Source organism: Neophocaena asiaeorientalis, unplaced genomic scaffold (genome assembly GCF_003031525.2).
Source record: "Neophocaena asiaeorientalis asiaeorientalis breed wild unplaced genomic scaffold, Neophocaena_asiaeorientalis_V1.1 scaffold59, whole genome shotgun sequence".
NCBI lineage: Eukaryota > Metazoa > Chordata > Mammalia > Artiodactyla > Phocoenidae > Neophocaena > Neophocaena asiaeorientalis.
This window is the reverse complement of record NW_020174268.1, coordinates 935,979-955,470: the sequence shown is the minus strand read 5'-3', so window position 1 is coordinate 955,470 and position 19,492 is coordinate 935,979. Positions and strand designations below refer to the sequence as shown.

Below are 19,492 nucleotides of genomic sequence, written 5' to 3'. Positions count from 1 at the left end.
CTGCCATGCCGATGATGTCAACAATAATATAGAAGAAGCGTGGAAAAGTGATGGAGGAATTTCGCGCCAAGCTGGCGGGTAATCCCCGCGTCAGTGTGACACGCTAGCTCGGAAGTGTTTTCTGCCGCTGTCGTGGTTCGTCCACTAAACTGCATGGTCGCTGTGTACATGGGCAGAACATGGGCATCGGCAAGAACAGGGACCTGCCCTGGCCCCTGCTCAGAAATGAATATAGATATTTCCAGAGAATGACCACAACCTCTTCAGTAGAAGGTAAACAGAATTTGGTGATTATGGGTAGAAAAACCTGGTTCGCCATTCATTCCAGAGAAGAATCGACCTTTAAGGGACAGAATTAATATAGTTCTCATTAGAGAACTCAAGGAACCTCCACAGGGAGCTCATTTTCTTGCCAAAAGTCTGGATGATGCCTTAAAACTTATTGAACAACCAGAATTAACAAATAAAGTGGACACGGTTTGGATAGTGGCGGGCAGTTCTGTTTATAAGGAAGCCACGAACAAGCCAGGCCATCTTAGACTATTCGTGACAAGGATCATGCGGGAATTTGAAAGTGACACATCTTTTCCAAAAATTGATTTGAAAATATGTAAACTTATCCCAGAATATCCAGGTGTTCTTTCTGATGTCCAAGAGGAGAAAGGCATTAAGTACAAATTTGAAGTATATGAAAAGAACAATTAATGTGAAAGTGTTTTCTGATCTATTTTAAGCCTCCTCCTACCCCCCCCAAAAAATTATGTATTTTTTGTTATAGAGACTTTTGTTGATTTTAGATCCATGGATAATTATTTCTAAGCAAAGTATTTCTATTCCCTATTAATCTTAACTAGACTCTATCAGATACCATTTGTGAAACACTTCTTGCTGTAACTGCCTGAATACCCATCGGGAGTCAAGAATAGGTGACCAGCACCTGCCTAGGGCAGAATATCTACCAAGACAGCCCAAAGTGGGAGACTCCCCTGGTAGCATGAGTTGAAACAACCAGAGCCCATAGAGCTAGGAGCTAGGCAGATGGGTCCAAAGGTCAGAAATGGATTATAAACAGAAGAGCTAGCATTCAATTATTAAAATTAGATCAAAAAGGGACTGTGAATTACTTTATATCACACTTCTGAAAAAAATTCTGTTCACTCAGACCAGGAGTCAATAAGTTGAAAACTTCAGGATATAGCAGCTCATGCAGCTCAATATCAAAAAAACAAACAACCCAATCCAAAAATGGGCAGAAGACCTAAAGAGACATTTCTCCAAAGAAGATATACAGATTGCCAACAAACACATGAAAGGATGCTCAACATCACTAATCATTAGAGAAATGCAAATCAAAATACAATGAGGTATTACCTCACACCAGTCAGAATGGCCATCATCAAAAACTCTGCAAACAATAAATGCTGGAGAGGTGTGGAGAAAAGGGAGCCCTCTTGCACTGTTGGTGGGAATGTAAATTGATACAGCCACTATGGAGAACAGTATGGAAGTTCCTTAAAAAACTAGAAATAGAGCTACCATAAGACCCAGCAATCCCACTATTGGGCATATACCCTGAGAAAACCATAATTCAAAGAGTCATGTACCACAATGTTCATTGCAGCTCTATTTACAATAGCCAGGACATGGAAGCAATCTAAGTGTCCATCAACAGATGAATGGATAAAGAAGATGTGGCACATATATACAATGGAATATTACTCAGCTACAAAAGGAAACGAAATTGAGATATTTGTAGTGAGGTGGATGGACCTAGAGACTGTCATACAGAGTGAAGTAAGTCAGAAAAAGAAAAACAAATACCGTATGCTAACACATATATATGGAATCCAAAATTTTAAAAATGGTTCTGAAGAACCTAGGGGCAGGACAGGAATAAAGACGCAGCTGTAGAGAAGGGACTTGAGGACACAGGGAGGGGGAAGGGTAAGCTGGGATGAAGTGAGAGAGTGGCATGGACTTATATACACTGCCAAATGTAAAATAAATAGCTAGTGGGAAGAAACAGCATAGCACAGGGAGATCAGCTCGGTGCTTTGCGACCACCTAAAGGGGAGGAGATATGGGGCTATATGTATAGCTGATTCACTTTGTTATAAAGCAGAAACTAACACACCATTGTAAAGCAATTATACTCCAATAAAGATATAAATAAATAAATAAAGGGGGGGCGAAACTCCGGGATATTCCACAGGGATAGTAAAAAGGCAGGTACGAGACTACCATTTCGGTGGTTAAAGGAGGTCTGAGACCTTAAAAAACTTTGTTTCTGATCTTCAGTGAGATTGCATGGGATGTTACAATGATAGAACAAGAATTGGCTGCTCTTTACAAAAAAGAATACTCTATTATCAAGTGTAATGGCTAAAATTAAAAATTCAGAGGTAATAAATTGAGAATATTGCTAGAAACCAAAGTTAGTAAGTTAGAAACTAAACTTCACAGAATTAAAAAATTAAAACATGTTTTACCCATCACGTTAGCAAAGATTTAGATTAAGTATCCAAAAAAAAAAAAAAATAGCATTTTCTGCCTTATAAATTGGTACAACCTTTTTAGAGTGTAAGTTAGCAACATGAATTAAAATTCAAAATCTTCTGGGTTTGGACACAGAACTTCCACTTCTAGAAATTAATCCTGTACAAAGAAATGGACCCAAGAGTATTTGCTGCAACTTTTTTTTTCAAATTTGGAAACAGCCCAAATGTTGATTAATAAGAAATAACTAACCAATATGTCTCTAAAATGTAACATCTGCAGCAGTTCAAAAGAATGAAGTACTGACAGAAAAATACCAAAAATTGCTAAGTAAAGGAAACAAATTGTGTGTAATACTCAAAAATGTTTAATAAATGTTCATGTGGGGGAAAAAAAAAGAGAGATGGAGAAACTTCTCAGTGTGTGGATGCAAGATCAGCATCAACATCGAGTCCCGCTCAGCTTAATGCTGATTCAAGGGAAAGCAAAGAATCAGAGGGCACGTCTTTTAATGTCAGCCATGGCTGGTTTCATCAGTTCAGGGCTGGAGCCAAGCTTCACAATGTAAAAGTAAGTGGCAAGGCAGTGAATGCAGATTCCGTAGCTGCCGGGGAATTTCCTGAATTGCTTTGAGAAATTATTGATGAAGGCGCGTATTGACCCGAGCAGGTTTTTAATGTGGATGAGACAGGACTGTACTGGAAGAGGATGCCAGACCAAGGTTACATCAGTAAGGAGGAAAAGTTGATGTCAGGCTATAAGGCAGCAAAGGATAGGCTAACTCTGTTGTTTGGTGGAAATGCTTCCGGTGGTATGAAACTGAAGTGTCCCTTAGTTTATCATTCAGAGAACCCAAGAGCCCTTAAAACATAGCCAAGGGCTCTTTTCCTGTTGTGTGGAAGAGTAACCCCAAAGCCTGGGTTACCCAAGCCATTTTCCAGGACGGGTTTTTCCACCACTTTATCCCGGAGGTAGAGAAATATTGCTTGGAGACAGACATCCCATTCAACATTCTTTTGCTGCTCGACAGTGCTCCGGGCCACTCCCCATACATGGACGACTTTCATCCCAACGTCAAAGTAGTGTATCTTCCACCGAATACCATGTCACTCACCCAACCTATGGACCAGGGAGTTACAGCGACTTCCAAGAAATATTATTTACGTTACACTTTTCGTCAGGCAGTAAAGGCAAGTGACGAATCAGGAACAACCTTGTGACAATTTTGGAAGGACTATAACATCTACAAGGCTATACAATCATTGACGTTGCTTGGCGTGAGGTTACGGCCGTCACCATGAATGCGGTTTGGAAGAACCTTTGCCCGTAATTTGTTCATGATTTTTGTGGATTTGAGACGGTGGATGAAGAATCCAAAGAGGTCTTCAGCCACTTAGTGACCCTCAGCGACAAGCCGTAGCTAGATCTGCAAGAGGACGACTTCATTGAACTCCTTGCTGTGCAACACGAGGGGCTTACTAATGAAGACCTGATGAGATTGGAGGGCCAGAGAAAGGACGAAGAGAGACAAGAGGAAGAAGTAACTGAAGAACCGAAGAGATTCATGACACAGGAAATGGCAAGGGGATTTTCTTTATTTGAGGAGGCACTGGTTTTGAGGCACAGGACCCGAACATAGAACGGTACACAAAGGTTGCAGCAGCCATTCAGAACGCAATCCAGTGCTACCATGTCATCTACGACGAGAATAAAAGAGCGACTTCCCAGACATCACTGGGTCGTTTTTTTTCAGAAGGGTGGAATTGAATCCAGCAAGGAACCAGACCTGTGCCATCAACGTCAGTGAGTGAAATTGCAGCTTGCCCTCCATCTCCTGTTGCTGAAGATCATTCAGCTCCGCCATCTCACACCACCTCTCCCTCCGCCAGTCAGTAACTCTTCTTGCCTGTTCACTCGATGCCAGCCCCTGTATGCCAGCTGTTGTACTGGACTGCTGTACTTTCAAGGTAGTGTACTCTAAGATTAAAAATGTTTTCTTTATTTTTTGTGTTTGTTTTTTATGTATGATTTGTGTGAAAAGTATTATAAACCTATTACAGTACAGTACTATATAGTGGGTTGTGTTAGTTGGGTACCTAGGCTAATTTCGTGGGACTTACGGCGCGCTCTCGGAAGGGAACTCCTTTTTATGTAAGGGACTTACTGTATCTGATTTCTTGGAGTTCACAGACTCCACTTCACAAGAGGGTTATGGTGTCGCCTAGTGGCTGGGCCCTTGCAGTCAAAGTTTTCCAGCCTGGAGCAAAGGAGCAATTAAAGCAAGACTCAGGACAAATGCAGCTCCTCTTATGGCAGCTGCTGCCTCTGCTCAAGAACTGGAGGGAAGCTTCCAGAGTGGAAGTCAGGAAAAGAGGAGAAAGGAGAACCTGGCAGGGGAGAGGATAACAAGATAGAAGGGAGTTGGGCTCAGCAGGGTTGTAGCTCACACTCCACCTCCTGAGAGCAGATTGCTGGTTGCTTGCAGGTTTGCCCCAGTTCCACTGCTGCTTTGGGTATCTCCTCCTACAGCAGTAGCCACCTTTAAAGAAAAATCTTCCACAAAGACTACTCAGTTGTCAGACTTTGGTTCTTTGCTAAGGTTACCCTCACCAGCAAAAAAAAAGGGACGGAAACGGAACAATTAAGTCCTCTCTCTCCCTAGAAGGATCTCTTCCTGATTTAGCTAAATTGACTTCTCTGGCTTCCCTGAGAATGAAGAGGAATGCTTCTTGTGAAACCCAAAGGGGACTCCACATGAAATTTTCATTGGCCTATTTTTATTAGTTAAATCACTTCAGAGACAGGTAACACTACATTCAATAGACTTTTTAAAAGAAAAGCAGGTATTGGTAATACATCTTAGATATATCTCAATTTAAAAAAAGGTTTTAAACATTTGTTTTTTTAAAAAGACTTTTGGCAAAAAATAAGTAAACTGACCTCTGTGTGCCTCAGTTTCTCGTCAGTAAAGTAGGGCATAATAATAGCACCTCCTGCGTGAGGATTACATGAATTGACTTTTGTAAAGCTCTTAGAACATATCTACAACTTACTCTATATACCGAGTAAGTTCTATAAAGTGTTAGTTACTCTTTTCCTTATATTACCTCTTTCACCTGCTTGTTTCCTTGTATATTTTCTTCTTGCTTCTCAGCCCCAACTGTTGTGTTTGATCCCCAAGTGGTTGTCTTGTCTTTGAAATGATAAAATCTGATTAGACATTACAATGTGATAAAGTATAAGTGTTGGGGGCAGAAGGAGTTGTGTTTACAGAAATGAAATTAAATGCTTTGGAAAGACTCGACAAAAGCAAGTTAGAAAAAAAAAAGCCGTCAAATGGCAGGTGTAAGAGACTCATAAAAACGGAGCATGATTCTACACTCAGTTTGTTTTTAAAATGTCTTGTTCCCGCTTTATTTTAACAAACCCAAATTAGTCGTCACTGAGGATAGATCACCAGTGTAGAAGAAATTGGAGGCAGAACTGAATCAGAAGGCCCAAACCCAAGTAAAAGACTTTGGCCCTGCAGGTAAACATAGAGTACACGAATAGATATAGTGTATGTCTGTTCTTCTATTTAAATAATAGCACTTCCTGCGTGAGGATTACATGAATTGACTTTTGTAAAGCTCTTAGAACAATGCCAGATACATAGTAAGTTCTAGAAAAGACCCAGGCAGGAGTCGGAGAAGCGAGTGCTCAAGCTGGCCACGGAAGGGTGAATACAAGTTTGCTGGATTCATAAGAATGAGGCACGCTCGGGGGTGAGGAGGGGGTTGGGTTGGGGGGTCGGGAACGAGGTAGAGAAGGCATCGTATATGAATAGTACAGCAAGTCATCCAGTTTGGCTAACCTCAAAGTACAAAGACAATGAAGATGGATAAGGGTAGACAGATAACCCAAGGCCAGATATGGTGATATGGCGCAGCTTTATTTACTAAGAAAAGGCATTTAGAGTTTATCTCATAGGTCAAGGCAAGACATCAAAAAACGTCAAATGTGGGCTTCCCTGGTGGCGCAGTGTAAAAAAAAAAAAAAAAAAAAAAAAAAAAGTCAAATGTGGTAGTGACGTGATCAGATCTACATGCTAAGAAGATCATTCTGGTAGCGACGATGTGGGATGGATGTGCCAAAACTAGAAAAGGGAGATCAACAAGGGAGTTATTGCAATAGCCTGAGTATGAGATGTTGAGGCCTAAACTAGGGCAGTGGCAGGGACATGCAAGGTGTGTAGTAACCTTTAGCGGTTTCCTCCCCGCACTCAATCCCTCTTGGCCCCATCCAACAAGGACCCAAGAACTGACTGTTCCTTACTCTCAGGGTGGGCCCACCACTCTGGCCATGGTGTTTGTTTCATGGATGGGCACATAGCCCTTCTGGGATATTGGGAATATAGGAGAAGTTTGCTGTGTGCTTCAGGGAAAGCAGTTTCTTTCTATTCAGGTGGACATGAACAGAGAAGCATGAAGCCCTAATTGTGGTTGACAATCGTTTGACAGCCATGAGCTAGGGTGACCTTGTAATTTATCATCCCAAACTAGATCACATTTGAATGAAAGATAGTGCTATAAATAGTTGTGTTAGGACAATAGATGTAACTGGGAGTGTCCTGGCCAACCAGGACACATAATGCCGCAACTGAAACCGTGCACCTCGGATTGGGACTTGAACCCATGCGGCTGGGACTCGAACCCGGCCAAAACCCACAGTCTTCCAACTGAGATCACACACCTGGTTTTAGGACTTAATGAAGCTCAGGTTCTTGATGTCTCATCGCAGAAAGAATTCAGTGAGACACAAAGTGATCGGTAAGAAGTGGATTTATTTAGGGAGAAACACACTCCACAGAATGTGGGCCATCTCAGAAGGTGAGAAAGGCACCAGGGTATGGGGTTGTCAGTTCTTATGGGGTGGGTAATTTCCCAGGCTAATGAGTGGCAGGATTATTCCAGCTATTTTAGAAAGGGGCGGGATTTCCAGGAATTGGGCCACTGCCCACTTTTTGATCTTTATGGTGGGTCTTGGAACTGTCATGGCTCCTGTGGGTGTGTCATTTAGCTTGCTGATGTGAGGCTCAAGGTCTAGTGGAAGTTGTCCGCCATCTTGGATCCATTTGGTTCTAATCAGTTTAAGTCATGTCCTCGGGCTGTGTCATTCTCTCAAAGGTTGTGCCCTGCCTCCTTCCCTCCTGTCTCACGACCATTAGTAGACATGGCCTGAGGATGCAGCAAACACCCCTGAAAGCTACAAGGAGTTCAAAAAGAAACTGAGTCCTTAATCAAACTTCATTTGAAGTTTACCCCATCTCTGAAATTTTTAGTTATGAAGTAAAAATTCCCTTTATTTTCATTTCTCTTTTTGTTTTTTGAAGTGTAAGCATTTAAAAAGTAGAAAGAATAGTATAACAACGAGACCTCATAGTCCCTAAATCCAGATTCAACAATTGTCAAGATTCTCCCACAATACTCTCTCTAGGGACTTCCCTGGCGGTCCAGTAGTTGGGATTCTGTGCTTCCATTTCCAAGGGCATGGGCTTGATCCCTGGTCAGGGAACTAAGATCCCACACACACACACAAAAAGTACTCTATTTTCCTTTCTTGGATGAAGTATTTTAAAGCAAATGAAGATACCATTTCATTTCACCCTGAATATTTCAGTATATTTCCTGCTAAATATGGACATTTTCTAACATATCACACCATTGAGACATCTAATAAAAACTGATAACTTTTTTTGTCATCTAATATCCAGTTATATCCAAATTTCTCTCGTCGTTACGAAAAATGTGTAAATAGCTGCTTTGTTCACGTCAGGATCCAAACGAAGTCGGCACACCACAGTTGATTTTTACGTCACATTCGTCTCATTTAGTCACAAAAATTCCCTTCCCCACATTTTTTCATGCCACTTGCTGCCAAACCCAACTACGTGTGCCCGATGCGCGGCAAGGCCAAAGAAACCAGAACATTGGAGTTTGGAGCAAAGAAAGGTTTATTACAGGGGCCAAGCAAGGAAAACAGGTGTCTTGTACTCAAAAACTCTGAACTCCCCAATAGTTTTGGGGGAAGAGTTTTTATAGGCAAGATTTGGGGGGTGGGCTGCAGGGTGTGTGACTTTCTTCTGATTGGTTGGTGGTGAGGTAACAGGATGGTGTTCCAGGAATAATTCTCCACGTGGGTGGGGGCCTTAATTCCTGAAAAAGAGCTCAAAGATATTGTTCTGCATATCTCTTGAGGAGGAACAAGGACTCTACCTTATCACTGCACTATCCTTTGACTGCTTTTCCCTTGTTTCTGTATTCCCTTGTTACCAAAACAAATTTGTATCTATCTGCTGGCCAGTCTACTGTACGGACACTGGGCTGTGGTGAAGGAAAGTACTGGTGTTTATTGTAAGGCACCAGGCAAGGAGCACGGAGCAGCAAATGCTCAAATAACCTGAACTCCCCAATGGGAGGGAGAAGAGCTAGAAGTCAGGAGAGGATGGGGCTATGGAAACCAAGAAAATTTCAAAAGGGATGAAATAGTGAGAAATGCCAGATACCTACAGGTAAGGAAAAAAGGTTCCCATTGAATGTGGCAAGTAGGTGGTTGCTGGTGGAATCCCATCCAGACTAGATAGTCATCACCACCCACACCACATTCTAGAATATTCTAAAGAATATCCTTTTTAAAAAAGTATAAAAAGAGCAGTAAATCCTATTTCTCTGTGTATTGGTATCAGACAATTTATATAGCAGGAAGAGAAGGGAAAACTAGCTAACTTAGATTTTATCATCGATCAGATGATTAGGTTTTTAAAATGACTGTTACTCTGTGATCACCTGGGTATTTTCTTAAATGTTCATCTTTCAGAACTTAAGTAGGATGACAATGAACTGCTCTGCCTTCTCCTTAATGATATTCACTGAACTACCGATAACAAGAAAATACAGCTGAAGAGTGATTTCAGCACTGCATTTCTAATCTTACAGGAGATTTTAAAAACAAAGAAGTGAGTCTAAAGGGAATCACTAGGGGATAAGCCAAACAAAAACGTGTTTTCATTTTTTAACTTCAACATGTATTTTCAGTTGACTGATTTCAATAGCGGGAAAGCTGGGTTTAGCCTATGTCAAAGGCAGAATGGTAAGTGCCCTTCATGGAGGTGTCCACTGTCTCATCGTGGAAAAGCGGTATCAGCCTCATGTAGATTTGTCTACAATGGTCCCCCAGAGCAGTATCTGCAGCTCAGGTGCCAGCTAGAGATAATCCCATGAAAGAAAACCTGGCACCACTCCCCATATGTTATTTTCTGGATCCAATTTACATTTTGTGCTTTTGTCTAGCGGAGCCAAGACAGCATAAACAATGCCAAACCCGGTATTCTGATTATTTTCAGGCTGATTGAATCTGGCACATGACATGGTTTTATCTAATTAACCAACATGTGGTACAAAACAAAACAAATTTGAAATGGAAAGCTCTTTCTGCCTTTATTGAGAGACTGAGGTGAATATATAATTATTTTGTCCTTGTCTCTCAGCCAAAATTATAGTTGAGAAAGGAGGCCTTTTTCTACTAGATAGCAAAACAAGTTCTGTGTATTACTTACCTATCATAATGAAGATTTATTGTGTTTTACATTTTCCCAAATCCAGCCCTTCCCATGTCCGTCTTGGTCCCCAAAGGAGGAGAAATGTGTGGAAGATATGCTCCTAATTGTGGTATGATAAGAAATATATTTGGTCTTTATTCCTGGTTCCTGGCACAAAGCTCCTAAAACCCTTGGAATTTCCAGCAAGGAGTGCCTTCTGTTATTCCTAAGGAGCTCCTTAAGAGTACCTCTGAGTTTAAGCTAAGGAGGTGATTTAGGGTGGGGTCCCTGGGTAGCCTTAGGATGGGGATAGTCAAAGGGATCCGAAGTTTGAAATGTTCAGCCCCACCCCCCAAACTCTAGGAAGGAGAAGAGGGTGGCCTACAGATTAAGCTCCATAAAACCTCCTAAGAGGACATTTGAGTTTCCACGTTGGTGAACTCATCCACGTGCCTGGAGGGTGGTGCCCCCCCCCCCCCAGTTCCAAGGGAACAGTGTAAGGCCAACTGGCCCGAGGCAGGGGAACACAATCAGATTCACAGGTTGCATCAGACCGAAATTCTCCGGACCACCCAGTTCCAGAAACTGCCCTAGAGACATTCCGGACCACCCAGTTCCAGGAACTGACCTGAGGACTTTGAACCCAGCCCAGCCTTCCCGCCTTTCGTGGGGCGGGACCAACGGTCCCCCAGGATACCTGAAAAGACCACCAAATAAGGAATACCCTGCGCCCTCCCAGATTCACCACACCCCTTTCCCTTCTTCCCCTATAAAATTTTGCCCAACCCTCGCCCGGGTGCGACTTCTCTGGCCCCTTTCTCTCGGACCAGTGAACCTCGCCCGGGAGCGCTCCCTAATAAAGCTCACTTGAAGCTTTCCTCTGTTTCGCGGTGCCGTTTGTTAAGATCCGACCTTACAAACAGAAGCTCCTACACTGGAGACTCTTCCAGAACTTACCCTATTGAAGCTGAACAGTATCCTGTGGGGCTCCTGGGCACAAAAGCCTTTCTGTGTCCCCCATTTCTTGATAACAGGAAATAAGCTTCATTCCGCCGTAATGAACTTTCCTGAGTTCCAAACTGACAGGTTCAAACAGTTGCTAATTAAAGGGGGGGCGGCTAAAAAAAAAAAAAAAAAAGGGAGGGGATGCAGAGACCAGGGACGGACAGCCAAGAAACAATAGTGCAGCCTTGGGGCAGGGTCCTAGTTTCCACTCAAGAGATACATATAATGATATCTTTGAGCTGTTTTGCAGATACTGAAACCCCCTCCAGGTGGGAGAAGTTAACTCTATGCTGCCCACAAGCACGCAGACCCCAGGCTGGTTGGAACCAGAAGGTTGATGTACTGATTCTCACTTACCTCACCACCAACCCATCAGAAGAATTTTCACGTGCTGATCACACCCTCTTTGAACCATTACTATAAACTCCTCACTCCCTCTCCAGGTCGGGACACACAGTTTTGAGGGCATTAGCCACTGTGGCTCCCTTTGCCTGGCAAAGCAATAAAGCTATTCTTTTCTACTTCACCCAAAACTCTGTCTCCGAGATTTAAATCAGTGTTGGGGTACAGAGGCCGGATTTGGCTTCATTACCACCTCTTCATCTGGCTGTTCATCTGTATCAGTTGTAATATCCTTTATAATAAACTGGTTAGCATAAGTGTTTCTCTGAGTTCTGTGAGTCTCTCTAGCAAATAAATCAAACCCATAGAGAGGGTTGTGGGAACCCCCAATTTATAGCCAATCAGTCAGAAGCAAAGGTCACCTGAACTTGCGTCCGGGGGCTGTCGGTACAGTCTTGCGGGACTAAGCCCTTATCCTGTGAGATCTCACCCTATCACCAGGTAGTGTAAGAACTGAATTTAACTGTAGGATACCTAGCTGGTGTCATGGAATTGTTTGGTGTGGGGAAACCCTTCTCTCTCTCTCTCTCTCTCTCTCTCAAACACACACACACACACACAATTGGTGGCCGGAAGTGTCAGAAGTGATGTATTCTGTGTGAACAAAGATAAACAAACAGTGTTGCTCACCACCCAGTTCTACAACGGTTAAGTAGAGGGACAGTGCACTCAGAGAGGAAATTAAGACAAGATGAGGCACTCTGCTTTGGACAAGCAGGCACCTTAGATAGTTAGATGTATATCACAAGAAGAATTTTAATGACCTCAGACTCTTACATCTTCCCATATATAGAAAAGCATTAAAATCGTTAACTTGAGTTAGCTGTTCTTTGTGATTAGCAGTTATCTTTTTACCAAGATGTATGTTTGATTGCATGTATTTCCTAGCCAAAAAATCATATATAAACTGGCTTTGAAAAGGAGCAGGACCCTGTGGTCCTTCCCCCCAATGTCCTCTGCCTGCCTTTGTCTGTGGAAAAACTGTAGCCAAAGAATAAGTTTAATCAGGGAAATGAGAAACTGCAGAAACAAAGGAGAACAGTCCAACAAGACTAAATAATAATAGTTTAGTCATTAAGCAAAGTCAAGGACCTTTAGTTCCTCTTCACGGGTTATAGGTAACATTCTGAGCCCTATCCTGTGAGCCGTCTCATAGATACCGAAACCCCCATCAGGTGAAAGAAGTTAACTACATGATGACCAGACTGTAGCCATGACATAAGCTGCCACAATTCCAAGAATTGGCCTCAAGGAAATGGGCACAAACCGACCCTGGAACTGAAGGTTAACTGTACCTAGAACAATCAAGATGGTGCGTGACCATCATCACGTGACCACCGCGTGACCAACATCAAGGTGACTGTCAGAGCTGGCTGTGCTGTTTCTGCATGGAGCCCCCTCCTCCCGTCTATAAAAGCTCTTGCATGCTGATTATTGGGGTGGGGTGGGGTAATTGACCTTTGGACAGGAGTCCATCCCCCCCTCCCCTCCCCCACCCCCATTGCCGGCATCTGAAATAAAACAAATTTTCCTTTTCACAAACCTTGCGCCTTTATTGGCTTTTGAGGGGTGAGCAGCCAGACCCACTTTTGGTTACAGCTTCTCTACCTCTTTGGAGGAGTTCCCTCAACGCTAACAGTGGCTGTCTCTTGACTATAGTCTTCCGCAGGACGCTGAAAAAAACTTGATGAAATAAAATTCATATTTTATGCAAGACAAGAACATTTTAAACCTAAAAGTTGTGCCCCTTCCATCCCCTTTCATGTGTATTGTGTAACTGCATTAACTAAACCTCCTCAGGAGATAACATTCCTTCTTAATCTTGTAAAGGGGCCATGATGACCCCATGACCCACTACTCACTTTGTAGTGTAGATCTGAATTGTGTGAACTGTTAATAATACCTCATTTAACCCTTTGTCTCAAAAACTTGTATAACTGTTTTGACCTCTAACTGGGGGTGGGGTGGAGTCCTCAGAGCTTTCTGAAAGACTTTGTCTCCCGGGTTATAATCCTCAGGTTGTCACAAATAAAATTTTCCATTTTCTTCCTTATGTCAACTATTGATTAATTTTTTGTTGACAAACTCACATCTCTTATGTTGTATGTCTTTAGGTCAACATCCGTGTGAGTGGCAAAGGAGAAACAGGACTGTGTTTTTCCTTTCACTAATAAGCACATGAGCTTGTAGGGGAGCAGAATTTGCTACCCCAAAATATGTCTCTTTGGGATATTAAATATTTTAAGCTGGTCATTTTCTAAGAGTAGACATGGGAAAAACTCTGAAAACCAAGTAGGTGGTACCATTTTGTGAGAGATATTTACATGTGGAAGAGAAATCTCCATTCGAAAGGGTGTCTGCCTCCATACCAGGAAGAGAAAGATGCTCAAATCTCTGGGAGGTCTTATTAGTGGGGAAGGAAATGACTTAAACCTGCATCAAAATCACCCTTGTTTACTGTGCTTTTCCTGGTAACCTCCCACAAGTGACTATCCCCACTCTCTACGTATTCTTTTTTAATAAATTTATTTATTTATTTATTTTTGGCTGCGTTGGGTCTTTGTTGCTGCGCACAGCTTTTCTCTGGTTGCGTCGAGCAGGGGCTACTCTTTGTTGCAGTGCGCGGGCTTCTCATTGCAGTGGCTTCTCTTGTTGTGGAGCATGGGCTCTAGGTGCGCGGGCTTCAGTAGTTGCAGCACGCGGCTCAGTAGTTCTGGCTTGCAGGTTCTAGAACGCAGGCTCAGTAGTTGTGGCACACAGGCTTAGTTGCTCTGTGGCATGTGGGATCTTCCCGGACCAGAGCTCGAACCTGTGTCCCCTGCATTGGCAGGAGGATGCTTAACCACTGTGCCACCAGGGAAGTCCTACATTTTCTTTTGTCTTTAGCTGAGGATGATATTTAAGGTGAGGACTTCGGTCATTTTGACAAGTTATTCAGTTTTCTTTAGCCTCTCCTATGTGTACATGTTATTAAGCTTTGTTTTATTTTCTCCTGTTAACCTCTTTCATGTCAACTTAATTCTTAGACCAGCTAGAAGAACCTAGAAGGGTAGAAGAAAATTTCTTCCTCCCTAACAGGCTGTTTGTTAAAAAAAAACCCTCAAAACTGATTAAGAGAATCTATCATATTTTGAAGAAGAATGTTAAGCAAAGTATAAGTTCAGCTATCAATTTAGGGCTGTAATTCTTCCATCCTTACTATATCATAAATGGTGGTCGGAAAGCAGGTGTAAGCAGATAGGGTAAGGGGTCCCCGGAGAAAGAGAACCAAGCATGGCTTTCTTGACAGAAGAGAAGTCATTTTGGCCTAAGCCCTTTTGTGAGATCTAAGCCTGGCCACAATGCTTGCCTTTGAGTTGGTCTCAGTACCTAATGATCTTAAGGGAAGTGAGGGCAAGCAGGAAAGGAAAAGTAGTCAAGAAACAATATTTCAGTGATATAACAGAGCCCTAGGATATACACAACAATCTGATGTCTTTGAGTTCTGCAGGAACTAAGGCCCCTGACCCAGGTGGAGGATGGAATGATAATGTTGACCCTCGTGACTTCAATCAACTAAAGCTTGGATTCTGTCGGCCTTTGCCCAATTCTATGCTGAATTCCTCACCACCCAAGTCCCTTCATGAATACATGTGCCCTTAGCTTAAAACATCCCCAATTTTTCTGTTTGGGGAGACACTGCTTTGGGAAAGATTCCTGGTGTTTTCTTTACTTGCTACAATTAATGATAAATACTTCCTTCTCCTGCTTTTTGCCTTGGTTGTGTCTTTTGGCTCGACATCCACCAAGAGGTAATCCCAGTTTTTCGGGTAATGCAGGCATTGCATTTATATTCATCTAGAATTGTTTCAGAATGTCTCACACAATGGTGAGTACAGTGGCACTCAGTTAAGTGTTGTTTCCTGTTGACGGCAGCAATAACACCGTTAGAGCAGGAAGTGGTACATAGCCACAGTTTTTTAAGAGAGAAGAACTAGTCTCTAAAATGATGCTAAAAAAATAAAATGTGTTTAAACATAACTTTTCTAGACTGGGGGGAGCCATAGTCTGGGGGTAACTTGGTTGGCATAGCCATGATGGATGGTGAGGTCTGGGTTTAGTGTGTGTGATGGGGTCAGGGGTGATGGGAACTCAACCAATGCAACCCCTGAGTGCTGTGAGGCTGAGGAGATGACCCACATGGCGAAGAGTTTGGTTATATGGAGTAGATTGAGCAAATAAGTAAATGTCTCAAAGATAAGGGAAATCAGGTTATTAATTTTTGAAGGTACAGATCTGAGAAAGGGAAGATTTAAAAAATCCTGTGGTATTTGATTGGAATTAGTGTAAACTCATAGTTTTACATTTATATCAATGTCTAACTGTGTTAGTTTCCTATTGCTGCTGTAACAAATTACCTCAAACTTAGTGTCCTAAAACAACATCTATTTATCAGCTCATAGTTCTGTAGGTCAGAAATCCAAGAGGGCTTGGCTGGGTTCTACACTCAGGGTATCACAAGACCAAAATCTAGGTGTCATCAGGCTGGGCTCTTATCTACGCTCTGGGAAAAAGATCTGCTTCATTCGCGTCGTTGGTAGACTTTAGTTGCTTGTAGTTGTAGGACTGAGGTCCCTGTTTTCTTTCTGGCTGTCAGCCAGAACCATCCTCAGCTACTTGAGGTCACCTGCATTCTTCAACATGTTTTACCACCATGTTCAAGCCAGCAACAGTATGTTCAAACCTCTTGTGCTTCAAATCTCTGACTTCCCTTATTCCATCTGGAGAAAATCTCCTCTTCTAAAGGACTCACCTGAATAGGCCAGGCTTACCTGAATAATCATAAGGTCAAATGATATAAGACTATAATTATATCTGTAAGATCCCTTCACAGCAGTACCTACATTAATGTTTGATTGAATAAATGAGAGACAAGAATCTTAGGGAGGCTACCCCAGAATTCTGTCTACTATACTGTTAAAAAAAATGATTAAAGAAGACAATTTAGATCATATGAACAAACTTTATTTAACACTTCATGAAGTGGACAGTCTCTGTTTGGAGAACTGCAAAATGGGGTGGGAGCCAGGAAGCTTCTGTAGAATAAAGAGCAAGGAAGAGAAAAATAGAAAATATCTGGCTGGCTGGGGCCACAGAGTCAATCTTGCTTGGGGTGAGAAGGAACAAAGAAATAAGTATAGAGCCCAGAGTTGGCTTGGAGTGTGGGGATTGGCAACTGGATATACTGCATTTCTGGTCAAGCAGAGCATTTACAGGGACATGAAAGTTATCTAAGTTTTGGTTTGCTGACATGGCACCCAGGACAGCTCTGTCTGGGTCTAGAAAATTATTGCAACAATACTATCTATTTATCAATGGGTCAATAAACATCTATATCAATAGATATAAAAATAGAGATATGTGATATGTATATTTCCTATTTATGTCTTCTGAAAGAGCCTAGAAGCAATGATATCTCAGGAAAAATGAGCACAACTTGCACCCAGTGTTGGTTCCTAAGTACCATTCCCCACGAAAAGGAAACAGATCTCTTTGGAGGAATGGATAATTTCTCAGAAGGAAAAGTATGAGATAAGCCTGAAACATCTTAAACCAGAAAGTAAGGAAGTGCTCAAAAAATGATAGGACATGTCAAAAGGAGAGAGGGGCTAGCACGAAGGGGCTCACACTGGCCAAACATGACAAAATAAATGAAAGTAATGGATTATAACCCATTGAACAAATAAATATCCATGAGTCCATATTTGTATAAGTGAATACATAGGGGAAAAGAGACAGCTCTTCCTTAAGGTGAAATGTCACCCAATAAATGTTGAAGGAATGATGGAATTAGAAATAACTATGTTGCAGTCATAAATGATTCAGGCAGGAAACATCAATGGATGATCAGACCACTGGGTAAAAACTTGATGAGGAATAGGATATTTACATAGTCTCAAAGTATTTCTTCATAGATTGCATATCAGTTACTTATTAATTATTCATTAGCTATACAGCTGAGAAACCCAGCATGTACCATCTTAACCAAGCAATGATAGTTAGCGTTGTCAATAATGGGACATACTGCCATCATGTGTTTCCTAATATGATACACTGAGAAAAACAGAGCATCTCTGCTGTGGTATTCCTGCCAAAATGCGTAGTTTTATTTAATTCTTGAGGTGACATCAGACAAACCTTTGCAAAGAGCACAGCAAAGTTACTGGCCTGCACTCTTCAAAAATGTCAAGGTCATTAGAGACAAGGAAAAATTGGGAACATTTCCAGCTTGAGAAAGATCAGAGACAGGACAACTAAAAGGTCCTAGATTGGATCCTGGATAATAAAGACGAAAAAGGAAAAGGAGGAAAGAAGACTGCTTTTTGTCTGTTTTGTTATGAAGGACTCTTGGGGACAGTTAGCAAAATCTGCATGGAATCTTGTGGCTTAGATAGTAGTATGTATCAATGTTAATATCTTGATTTTTATGAGTATACTATGGTTATGTAGAAGAGTGTCTTTAGTTTTAGGAAATGCACACTGAGGTATTTAGGTGTAATGGGGCTATAAGTCTACAACTTACCCTCAATTAGCAAAAAAAATTTTTTTAACCCTGTTGTGAGTTGAATTGTGTCCCCCAAAGAGATATGTTGAAGACCTAAATCTGTACATGTGAATATGACATTATTTGGAAATGGGGCCTTTGCAGAGGTAATCAGGTTAAAGTGAGGTCATATTGGATTAAGGTGGGCCTTAAATATAATGACCAGTGTCCTTACAGGGAGAGAAAGATTTGGAGACAAGGACACACAAGAATGAAGGCCAAGTGATGGCAGAGGCAGAGATTGAAGTTTGGCAGCTATAAGCCAAGAGATGCCAAGGATTTCTAACACACACCAGAAGCTAGATGACAAACATGGAACAGATTCTCCCTCAGAATCCCCAGAAGGAACCTGCTCTGCCATTTTGTTATGGCAGTCCTAGGAAACTAATACAAACCTTTTGTTTGCTTGCTATTAACATCAGCATCTTATATACATGATTTTCTGGACTTAAATATTCTAAAAGAGCCACTGAAAGAGATAAATGAGAATGTGTTGCAATGTACATGTAAGAAAAATGTGTCATTTTTCTATGTACATATCTTTCATTCACTTACCTGCAGGAAACTTGCAAGTGATGTCAGTGTATTTGCTTTGGTTTGAATGTTTGTGTCCCCCACCCCAGATTCATGTTTAAATCTTAACCCCCAAAGGTGATGGTTATTAGGAGGTAGGGCCTTTCGGAGGTGATTAGGTAACAAGGGTGGAGCCCTCATGATTGGGATTAGTGCCTTTATAAAAGAGATTCCTCAGAACACCTTAGCTCAATCTGCTGTGTGAGGTTACAACAAAAAGCCTGTGACCCAGACGAAGGTCCTCACCCAACTGTGCTGGTGTCCTGATCTCAGACTTCCATCCTCCAGAACTTTGAGCAATAAATTTCTAATGTTGGTCTGCAAGGCAGGAATAGAGACACAGATGTAGAGAACCAACGTATGGACACCAAGGGGGGAAAGTGGCAGGGGTAGTGGTGGTGGTGGGATGAATTGGGAGATTGGGATTGACATACATACACTAATATGTATAAAATAGATAACTAATAAGAACATGCTGTATAAAAAAATAAATAAAATAAAATTCAAAAAATAATAAATAAATAAATTTCTGTTGTTTATAAGCCACCCGGTGTGTGGTATTTTGTTATAGCAGCCTGAATGGACTAAGACAATATCTTTAATCCTCATTTCCTTGCTGGATAGTATCTCCTTTAAAATACCCAATATGGGACTTCCCTGGTGGTCCAGTGGGTATCACGTTCCCAATGCAGCGGGCCCGGGTTTTGATCCCTGGTCAGGGAGCTAGATCTCACATGCTGCAACTAAGAGTCCTCATGCCACAACTAAAAGATGCCACATGCTGCAACTAAAGACCCCACGAGCTACAGCTGACTCGGCACAGCCTAAATAAATAAATAAATATTAAAATACCCCAA

General features: G+C 41.9%; 1 pseudogene; it reads left to right on the top strand.

Annotated features, from left to right (window-relative positions):
- Positions 1-138: 138 nt before the first annotated feature.
- Positions 139-705, top strand: LOC112406629 (dihydrofolate reductase pseudogene; annotated as a pseudogene).
- Positions 706-19,492: the final 18,787 nt, after the last annotated feature.